Raw genomic sequence first — 11,218 nt, forward strand, 5'->3', positions numbered from 1 at the left:
ACAGCTTATTTCTTGTTTTTTGGATATTAAAAACAAACCGTGACGTTTAAAAAATTAGAAAAACAACAAAACCTGCCATTCCAGTAATTGGGATGTATGTCAAACGTCAGAAAAAGGAATGGCTACTTGAAAACGCTGCTCGCTTAAACTCGCCCAGTTTAACAACAGTCAGATCAGCAGCTTGAAGGTTTAAAACAACTACAACTGTGGCAACCGAGGCAGGACGAGGATGCGAGGCTTATCGTGTTTTCACACAGTGATGAGAATGTGTGTTAAAAAGTCTGCAAAACAATACTGTTAGAGAATAGCAGCTAAAAGTGGCACATTCAGATCAGCAAGTCGATGTTTATCCATGTGATGCTCTGAGATATGCCAGGAAAATATCATTTCTGTCTAGTACAAATGTAAACATGGACTTTGATAAATGCTACTGAGATTTTAGCTGTATGTTAACAACAAATGCTCCATGGAGGATCTGCTGTAAAACAAAAGGCCCTAATACCCACTGCTAAGTACAGTGGGGAATCTGTGCTGCTGTGGGTTTGTTTTTTCTTTAAAAGACTCTTTGTTCAATCTATGTCATCCTGAAATCTGTCAAATACCAACAATTTTGAGTAAATCTTGATGGAAACTTGCAGAAATGTGAAAATGAATCAACATGGGGTCTTTTAAGAAGATAATTAAATTTATGCAATCAAAACAAAACATAAATGCTTCACCAGGCAAAACAAATCAACATTCTTCCATGGAACAATCTGGAGAACATTGAATGGTCAAAAATCCCTCCAAGTAAATATTTACATTTTAATAAATGCGATAGAACAAGAGGATGTGCTTTATTTCATTGTCCAATCATCTGTCCAGTTCAGTGTGAATCACAATAGCATGCATGGTTGCAGTTCCTGAGCCTTTGCTACAAAGGCAGGGGTGATGGTGCATTAGGCATATCAAATGCCTAATGGAAAATACAAAAGCCATTAGTCTACTTTATGAGTTCAGATCAGTTATCCCTCAATATTTTCTCAGTATTTGTGACAAGTGAACAATCCAGTCCTAAATCACTGACCCATGTGCTGTGAGGACAAAGTCTCTCTGATATCCTGTAGCTTATTTTCACAGTAAATCTATGAACCTTGTCTAAATCATGATCTTTATTCTGTTATGCAACACTTTCTATCCTCATAAGTCTTGTCTTTTTTCCACAAAAATGGCAGCAACATTAAATGGAGTTACAAATATGAGATCCCCGCTGGCATGAGCCTGAAACCAGCTTGTTAGAGAGAGTTCTCCAACACCTTACAGAGAACCAAATTAGGGAATATTTTAAGGAAGCAAAGAGCCAGACGTTCGTAGAGTGAATGCCAAGACATTAGTCCATTCTGGCAACATGTGCTGTTTAACATTAAAGCCACATGTCGGATTGTAACCTGCCTTTTCCTTCCTATTTGTGTTTTTAAGCTCTCAAGTAACACTAAACTGTGTTGTCTGTCAAGCCATAAAGTTAGATCTATTTTCAGAAATACGCTCAGCAATGACTTTAAACCACACCTTGCTGGTATTATATCAGACCACTTTTCCTATAGAGATGCCTCAATTTATCACTCGACACATTTAACAAGATGTCTGAAACATTCTTTGGAGACTATGGTTCTTTTTTTTGTTCTTTTTTACATGAATTCGTCACCCAGTTGCAGTAGAAATGTTGGCTGCACATACTGTGCATGATGTAAATCTCTTGTTCCACCACACCCCAAAGGGACTCTTTTGGATTGAGATCTGGTGCCTATGAGGCCAACAGAGTACAGAGAATTTATTGTCATGTTGAAGAAAACTCTGAGATGATTTGAGCTTTGTGACATGATGTATTCTCCTGCTGGAAGTGGCCATTAAAGGCGGGTACACCGTGGTATAGTCCATGGACTATTCTCATATAAGGATGTACATCAGCGGTTCCCAAAGTCAGTCCTCGGGGGGCCGGCATCCTGCATGATTTAGTTCTCTCCCTGGTTTAGCACACCTGCATCAAATGATGGCACATTAGAAGGAGAACATTGACTTGCTGAGGAGGTTGTTACTACCACTAGAGAGAGAACTAAAACTTGCAGGATGCCGGCCCTCCAGGACCGACTGATGTCCACAGTCAGCATGAGTACTTCGGCAGACCGATCCATGTTTTCAATCATCTAAATGAGGGGTGTCAAATTCATTTTCATTTTGAGCCATAGTCATTTTGAGATCTCGAAGAGCCAATTTTGCCAGGATGTCTCGTCAGAAGCCAAAACCAATACTTAAATATTCATAAACAACCATTTCTTTACTTAATAAGTGCTGTAATTTGGCAGTATACAGATAAAATCTGCTTTAGTCTGAAAAAGAAAACAATGTTCAAGGAAACAACTGTGATCTTGAATGTTCTACGGTGGGCCAGATTTGGCCCTCGGGCCTTAAGTTTGACCCTCGATCTAAATGACACAGCAACAATCAAGACTCGTTGGACCGAACAGCTTTTTCCCCCCAATCTGCTATCATCCAATTTTGTAAATTCTACTACTAATTTTATGTGCTTGGCTGACAAGAGCGACACGTTTGTGAACTTCTGTAGTGGGTGGTATTCCATCCATCCATGTCAGGCAGCTACTAGTTTTTTTTTTTAGCTACTTTTACCCCTTTTTGCCACTCTCTGAAAATATGAGAGACGTTTGTGTGCTAATCCCAGCAGATGAAGTTCTGTGTTAGTTCTGTGAACAACACAGAACTAATTTGACTGTTTAACTTCTGTCTCTGAGGGTTTGGAGACCTGAATGCTGTAAAATACTTGGTTGATTTTAATGACCTGTAATTACAAGGCTCCCGTAGAATTTGGTTAACTGATTGAAAAGCTCATTCAAATTTTTAAATCGTCAGTATCACATTTAAAGCTCGTAAAACACTCACCTAATAGATGTAAAGGTGCCTGACCTCGGTTTCAGATGCCCCCTATTGGCTGACCACTAGAATAATACGGCAAATAATTTAAACATGCTTCAGATTCCTTCAAATGTCGAAATGTTTGGTCTCTCCTGACGGGAAATGAAAGGAATTCTCCAGATATCAAAAAACAACACTCCCATTTATGAGATTGTTGCTCAGTGAAACGGCCTGGGTGAAGAGTGATGAAGAGTGAAAGTCCATCTGCTTTCGATTGAGATATTAGCACACCTCACATATGCAGGCACTTAGCATTCCTTATGTAAATGTAATGTAAATCACTGGAGTTTACCTTTTATGAGCTTCAATATGAAAATGCACATATGTCCCTAATTGGACCCATATTCATGAGAAACCTGTATGGGAATTGGGGTTTGCCTGATCCACAAAGGAAGGATAAAAATGGTAAAAAAAAAAAAAAAGGAAATTTAAAGAAAGCCTTCACACAAGCCAAGGTTTGCTTTTAATGTTCTTACACACGTAGATAAAAATACTGCTTGCAAAAGTGGGTTTCAACTCTGATCCCCTATGATATAGAAGAACTGGAATGTACTATAAGGCATGAATACTGTACCGCACAAACCCCCTGTACGCTTGCTGCACCTCTCTTCTTTATTCCAAATCTGTAACAGATTGGGTTTAGTCTGACTGGAGGTATGCAGCCACAACACCACATGTAGGGGTCTCCATAATCCCCTCTGCCGGGTATTAAAGCTCACAGCATGAGCGTTCCTTTAAAGACCTTGCAGAAATTACCAACACGTAATCTCCATGATCATCATTTAGTTTATTTTTTATGGTTGTCTACTGCGGGGTGGAGGTGGGGGTTCATCTGATGCTTGTAGGGAACTGTGTGGGATGATGTGCGGTGCCATCTGGTGAACACACAGGGCAAACCGATGGAGTCTTCTAACTCAAGTATCCCAAACAACATAAAGCTAAACCACATGTTTCAAAGTCCTGATCTGGTTGCTGAGTGAAGTATGCGGTTCCTATAGCCCTGAGGTGGAATACATTGTTTATGGGGGGGTTGTGCTGAGTCAAAATCACCATCATGGATCTCTGTGATAAAAGGCCTGGAGTATAAACAGCCAGTGGAATAGGAAGAAATCATTACTGCATCTAATTTTTTATTTTTTCGCAGAAGTATGTTGAAAGTAAATATCCCGCCACAGATTTGTAATGCTTTTGTGTTTCTGTCACACTTTAATGTTTCAGATCAACGCAATCACCGTGTTTTAGAGCTCTACCAGGCTTGATCGCTTCAAGCTCTATTAAAGTTATAAGAAATTGCTTAAATAAAACTTGTCTGACAACATGAAGTAGGCTGAGAAAAGGGTTCTCAAAATTTTCTATGCTATGGTCCCACAAATAGCTCTAGCTTTTGGTCAGGGAACAAACCAAGCACTTACAAAAAAAAAAAATAAAAAATTGTTGGCAATAAATAAATTTTTTACCGTTTCAGAAAACCTCCGAATGTAACATCACAAGGCACTGCCTACATTTCAAAGATGGAGGATTGCACAATTGCGCATCTTTTCACAGTCATTTATATATATGAGTGTAAATGTTGGGTTGGGAGGCGTGGCCAGCAACATCTTATTTGGATTTAAAGTGACAGAGTACCCAAAATAGCTCATTCTAAAAGAAGCTCAAAATAGGCAGAATTGATCCGAATAAAACATCTTAATGCAAGAATGTTTTTGTGCATAAAATGTAACAAAAAGACCTATCTTAACCTGTTAGAGGAAGCATAATAGATCACCTTGAAGCACACTTAGGCCATGCAGCAGAACAATGATCCTAAGCACATCAGGAAGTCCAAAACTATGAAAAACATTTAATGAATTAGAACAAGATAGAGCAATTTTTACACAGGGACATAAAAAAAAACCCTCTTTCCCATCGATCACAAACATTTGATGATAGCTTATATTGCCAAGAGGGGCACAACCAGTTACTAAGCTTTGGGGGCAATTACGTTTTTAGAAGGGGCCAGGTTGGTTAGGACAGCTGTAGATTTCCCCCATAATAATTGAAATAATGATTCGAAAACTGCATCATTTGTCTGATTTTAAAATGAGTTTGATGACCTGAAACATTAGAGTCTGACAAACAGAATAAATCTGTGAAAGGTCAGACACTTTCTCACAGCACTGCAAATGAAATATATATCCGTATATGGAGATTAATTTCTTCCACTGGGTTTGCTGATATTCCTCTTCCAGATGTGGTCAGAGCCAAACACATTCACTTCACTTTCTTCAACATCGTTTCACCCTGGAGAGATCAATAATTTACAACGTCCTGCTTTTATCCCATTGATAATCTGAATGGATGTAGAAAGGAAAAAATCAATCAGCTAAATGCTGGCTAAGAGGATTTGTGTGGCAGAGTGGGGGCCGTCTTCCCCCGCTGTAATAAATGAGGGGTGGCAGAGCCCATATGGACACACAGTCGACTATGAATACTCAACCCTAATTCAGTCTAACATTTATAGAGCGATGGCCTTGCCTGTGCTGTGTTTAAATTGTGTGTTTTATTTCTTCTGTTTAATGACGCAACATATTATGCAATAAAATTGTGTAAGAACATTCAGTGGGTCTGATAAAAGATTTTTGTCTCTCATTTGGGAATAAACTGCAACAGATTTCAAATAAAGCGTTGCATAATAGATTTGAGTTATCATCAACTGGAGTAAGCACACATATCTAAGCTTTGTTGGTATGACAAGAGAAAGATAAAAATAATAAATAGTCCAATTTGGATGTGGACATTAAAAAGATTTGCAGTCTTTTTCCAACTTAACAGACCTAAATTACCTATGAAAATATTTTTAAAAAATGTTTTCAAATTGTAACTTAATTATGAAAGTCTTGCCTAACCTTATGAAAAAGTAATTTCCCTCAAAATCTAGTCACTGGTTCTCCCTCTCTTGGCTCCAAAAACTCCTCTCACATGTTTGTGGCAGCTGGCAATGAGTGTTTCCCATTGCTGTAAGAGAATAAATATGTAAATACTGCTTTTATTCACCATCATTTCAGGGTTTTCAAGCATGAACAGTCTGATTTAACCACACACTTTGACTAAGTCACTTTAAAACTTCACTTTTAAACCATTCAGAGGTGGATAAATCCCAGGGTCTCTTTGGTCTGCTTTGGTTTTTTACCTCAGACCTAACCCATGAAAGCCATTTTAGTCTTTTTGTTAAATAATGAACTCTGATCCTACTTCATGTTGTCAGACGGTTCCATTTAGAAAATATTTGAATTCTACATTATTGCAGCTATTTGCCATTTGTAGGACATTAGAAAAGCAGCAACTTAAACCTCTTGGGAAGAACTGATTTAAACACTGCAGCATGCTTGAGATACTTTTATACATTTTTGCAGAGTAGCAACCATTTATTAAACACCTAACATACAGGGTGTGTGTTGAGTCATTTATTTCAGAGGGCATTGCTTAAATCTTGGCAGTTAAAAGATACCATAACAAAATTTAGTCCAGCAGTGAGTCATTAGCTGTCAGTGTCTGATGAGTCTGAGAAAAGCTTAAGCTCCTGTGGCCTATAATTGACTTGTGAATAGGAAGAAGAAGCCATTCACAAGAAAAGCCAAACCAAATTCTACCACATTCAAATGCAGTACTTCTGTATACGTGACTTAACATCCAAACCAAAATAAAACATTTTCCTCTTTTTTCATTTTCTTTTTTGAACCAATGAGTGGCCAGTACAGCCAGGCATATTTTAGAGCTCGTTTTCCATCCACTCAATCTGCCAGTTTTGTCATTTGCTAACAATTACCAGTTGCTAATTAGGCAGCTTTAGGTCTTGTAAATGCAGTTCAAATACAGATATGCTTTCTTTTCACATTTTAAATTTCTCATTTAACAACCAGCCACCCAGTTTTAATAGGATTTAATCTAGGTCAGGTCATCGGGGTGATCATATTAGACGTCTGTCTAGCTACTCTAAGCAGTTAAGTACTTGGAAGCATGTGATGGAGCATTGTGCTGCATAAATATAATTTCACTGAATTATTTTTTTACTGCACCACAGCTTAGAAAAGTATTAGTGAAAGAAAAAAAAAATCCAACCCTGGAATCAGTGATTATGCCTAAGTGCCCGCCGCTTCTCCCTCTACATATTTCCCAGTACATTGGAGATCAAACAGTTTCTACAAACACTCTGTGCATTGGAAAAATATTCAACATGGCTCCTACTGACAGTTATTAGATGTAAAGAATCACAAACTAATTGCATGATTTAATAAATGTTGCTGATCTCAATAATCCTTTAAATCTTCTAACAAAAGTTTGGATTATAAATTTTAGGATCTTAACAGAAATTATGTATCCTAAAAACATTTTCAAAACACCTCTAGAAGTTTTTAAGCATGGACTACTGATTGGTGTTGGAAGGAAGATGAATCTAAGTCTCTTGCAACACGAACTGGAGTCAACAGTCTGGTTGTGGATCAACAAGTTCATACAAACAGTGGTAGCTTGTAAAAGGATTACATTTTCAATTGCACAGTCACAGGCTAATTTATTAGGTACAAACAGTGAATCAATCAATCGCATGACAGCAACTCAATCCACTTAGACTTCAGCAAGACTCCTCTTACTTAAGTTGCAAGTCCTTGCGTGTATCAGTGGTTTAGGCTTGTGTTATGTTTTGAGAGACATTTTTTTGCACACTTTGGAAGTATGCAGTATAAATTAGATATTATTTGCTGCTGCACATCTCTGTCTCTTTACAGTCACATCGTAGCAATCTATGTGTCATGTCACCAGGTGAAAACATCTCAAACTGGTTTCTTGAATACATCAATAAGCCTCCTCAGTCACCAGATCTCAAAACAACAGAGATTCTTTGGGATTGGGACAAACAGGATAGTTCAATTGTGACTGTGCAGCTGACAAATCTGCAGCAACAACATGATGCTTCGTCAAAGTGGACCCAAATCTCTGGGGAACATTTCTCACACTTTGCTAAATCTGTGTCGTAAAAATCTAAAGCTGTTATGAAGGAAAAAAGGGAATTCAATCTAGTAGAAGAAAGGCGTACCTAATGAAGTGGCCATGCATTTCTGCACTAAGGTATAATATTTGAGAGCAATATAATACAACATATAATCATTTACATTTCCACAAAACACTTGACTTTCATACTTGTGTTATGAAAATGATGCCTATTAAGTTTACTATTGAACAGGTAAAAATGAAATGTTTGACCCACAAATACTTTTGACTTGACATGTTTGGCCAATGTGAAAAAAACAGGAAAATCTTCTCATGTTTTTGGGAAACAATATACAGAATTAAAAGGCTATAAAGGGAAGTAAAGAGGTAAAAGCAATTATCCCAAGATTTTTCAAGTGTTGGGTTTTACAGTGTCAGAAATGAATGCACTGGATCAACTCTGTGAAGAGGCATAACGTTGTTTTTCCTATAACTAATAAAGTAATTTTAATTGTAATTGATCATTTATGCTATCTTGCGCCAACTAAGCATGGTGGCAAAACCAGAGCAAACACAACATGAAACAATAAACAACAGAATGTAAAAACGCAGCAAAAGGAAATGATGAATCAAAAATAACATTCTGGTGTGATCTCACTCTCGGTTTGTGTCATTTTTGCAACTTTTCACTGCTTTGTTGTTTGGTTATTTACAGATTCTGGTCTGGAGCTTCACGTTGCTCTTCAGAATCACAACATTAGCTCAGGAGAACAGCAGTTTTCTTTTTTTCCCTGTGTGCCTAAACGCCTCCTTCACCCCCAATAAACTGTATTCAGCATCCAAAACCTTAATTTTGTATTTTCTAATTGATCTGAAACATTTAAGTTTGGCAACAAAGCAAAAACAAAACAAAACAAAAAAGATAGGGGCAAACACTGTTTCATGACAGATGTCTAGCCCTGTTTCAGTTGAAGGAGCTCAGTTTTTTTTCCAGGCATTAATTTCTTTTTGCCTCACAGGTGCATTTATTATTGAATTATTGGCATGCAGGTTGCACCTGTTTGCCGTAAAGCCAACCATTTAAACTGCCCAAGGTCTGAGATGTGGGGTGACAATGTTCAGCTGGTGTTTGCAATCTGTCTTTTTGAGACTGACAGTTTATATTAAACTAATTATTATGATTATATGGCTTCCACATTAGCATAGGTTGTTAATCTCCTATGAATGACTCAAAGCATGCAGCTGTAAAAATACTAAATGTATCGCTGTTTTGGTTCATTTGGTTAGGTTGGAGAATGAATGCAGCTTTGTTCGATAACTCAAAATAGAGAGAAGACCTTCACAATAAATCGTCCACCTGCTTGCATTATTAATCACAGTATTTTGTGTCAAGCTGTAAAGCGTTTGGTCCTGTCGTTTTAGCACCACAGACATGTCTGCTCAGTAACTTAACATTTAGTGTTATGACTCCCATAAAAACCGAGGTGTGGAAAAGCATTTTAGGAAGACTAACAACCTGAAATTCTTTGGGACAAATGGTGTGAGCAGGTGTGGGGGCTATAGCCTGCATGATCAGAAACCATAACTCTGTATTGTACTAAATGGCACATCCATTCAGTCTATCAGGATGCACCACACGTCGAGCGGTTTCCCACCGTGGTCAAAAACTCTAAGCTGGACCTCAATGTTCCCTTGCACAGTTAAAATCCTCTGTAAGTAAAAAGGAAAGTCAAATCTGCGCGTCATTAAGGGATCTGTAAGCCACAGGTTTCCTGGACAGCTCTGTCAAGACCAGCTGTGCACACATCAGACGCTGAATGATATGTGTACACTGGTGAAGACAGCGGAGAGAAGGAAGGATAAAGGACTAAAAGCAAACAGAAGGACAAGGACTTATGACAAAGAACACACCGTGTCCTAAAAAAGCATTAATGCCACTTGACCATTTTCATACATAGCTACATAAACCTAAGTGTATCTTATTTGGATTTTATCATAAGATACTGCATAACTATAAAATGGAAGAAAGTTTTTAAAGTGTGAACAGCTTGCTATCCATATGTAATCAGCCACCAGGTTACTTCAGGAGTCGGCTAATTATCAAGTAGAGTCGAGATGTGTGTAATTTAGTATCAGTTTCAACGCCAGTAGTTCTGTGCAGGCCTCAAAGGTTTGTTAGACAACTCTGATGAGCAGACAGGATCAGAACGACCAAGGAACACTGCAGACAAGTCAAGTTAACATTTTGTACTTCCATTTGAGTCTCTACTCATGGATTATTGCAGTTTTGGTTGCAATAAGTTCATGTTTTTTGGTGTCTGAAAAATTTGCCACTCAAAAACCTTCTAAAAGCCTTCTAAACAAGCACTGCCCCCCATCTTGTAACCCCAGTGAAGCCCAGACCTGTTACCTTGCAACCCCAGCGAAGTTGCAGCACATTTTCTTAGCTGTATAATGACAAACAAAAAGATAAGATTTTGTTTGTTTTGTTGTCAACGTACTATTCAGAAACCACTTTCTTGTTGGTTGTGCAGGAGGCTTCACTTCCACTATTCAAAGATGTCCAGTGGCGTAATTGTGCGTCTGTTTGCAGCCATTTTCGCGAGTGACTGTAACTGTTGAGTTGGGGGGGAGGAAAGAGTGTGTAGCAGCTTTCTCGCATTTAAAAGTCACAAGAATCGCTAAATCAGCTCATTCTGAAAGGAGCTAAAAGAAGGCGGAACTGAACAGACTGAGAATGATTTTGTGGAACAAAATGTAGGGAGCATGGTCTGTAAACCTATCTGAAACATAATAGTAAATCTGGTAGTTGAACCTGTTGATAAAACTACTGTTAATCATGCATTCCACCATCCTGCCTTTATGATTGAGCAGAAAGAACTGAACCATTGTTGAACCAAAGCCATAGAGTTCTGTTTGCAAAAATACATGTGGGAGACACATTCGTCAGATGCTATGAAATTTGAGATGCTGGTCAGAGTTGACGTGAAGATGAGTGGAGCTAAATATAGAGTGATCCAGAAGAAAACCTATAAAGAGGGTGAAAAAGAGTTGAAACTAGTCAGGGGTTCACCTCCCTGGAGGGTCGTTACCCAGAACTTAAAATCATACCTACAATGGGATGTTTTAGATTAAAGCATATTCATCTCTGATCCAAGTCCAGTCTGACTAAGGTTGAGCTGTTTTGCAAGGAAGAACTGGAAAAACATCAATTTCTAGATGTGCAAAGCTAGAAAAGGGTTATCACAAAACACTTGCAGATGTAGTTGCAGCAAAAGTATCGTAG

Source organism: Poeciliopsis prolifica, unplaced genomic scaffold, assembly GCF_027474105.1.
Source record: "Poeciliopsis prolifica strain line A6 unplaced genomic scaffold, Auburn_PproV2 SCAFFOLD038, whole genome shotgun sequence".
Taxonomy (NCBI): domain Eukaryota; kingdom Metazoa; phylum Chordata; class Actinopteri; order Cyprinodontiformes; family Poeciliidae; genus Poeciliopsis; species Poeciliopsis prolifica.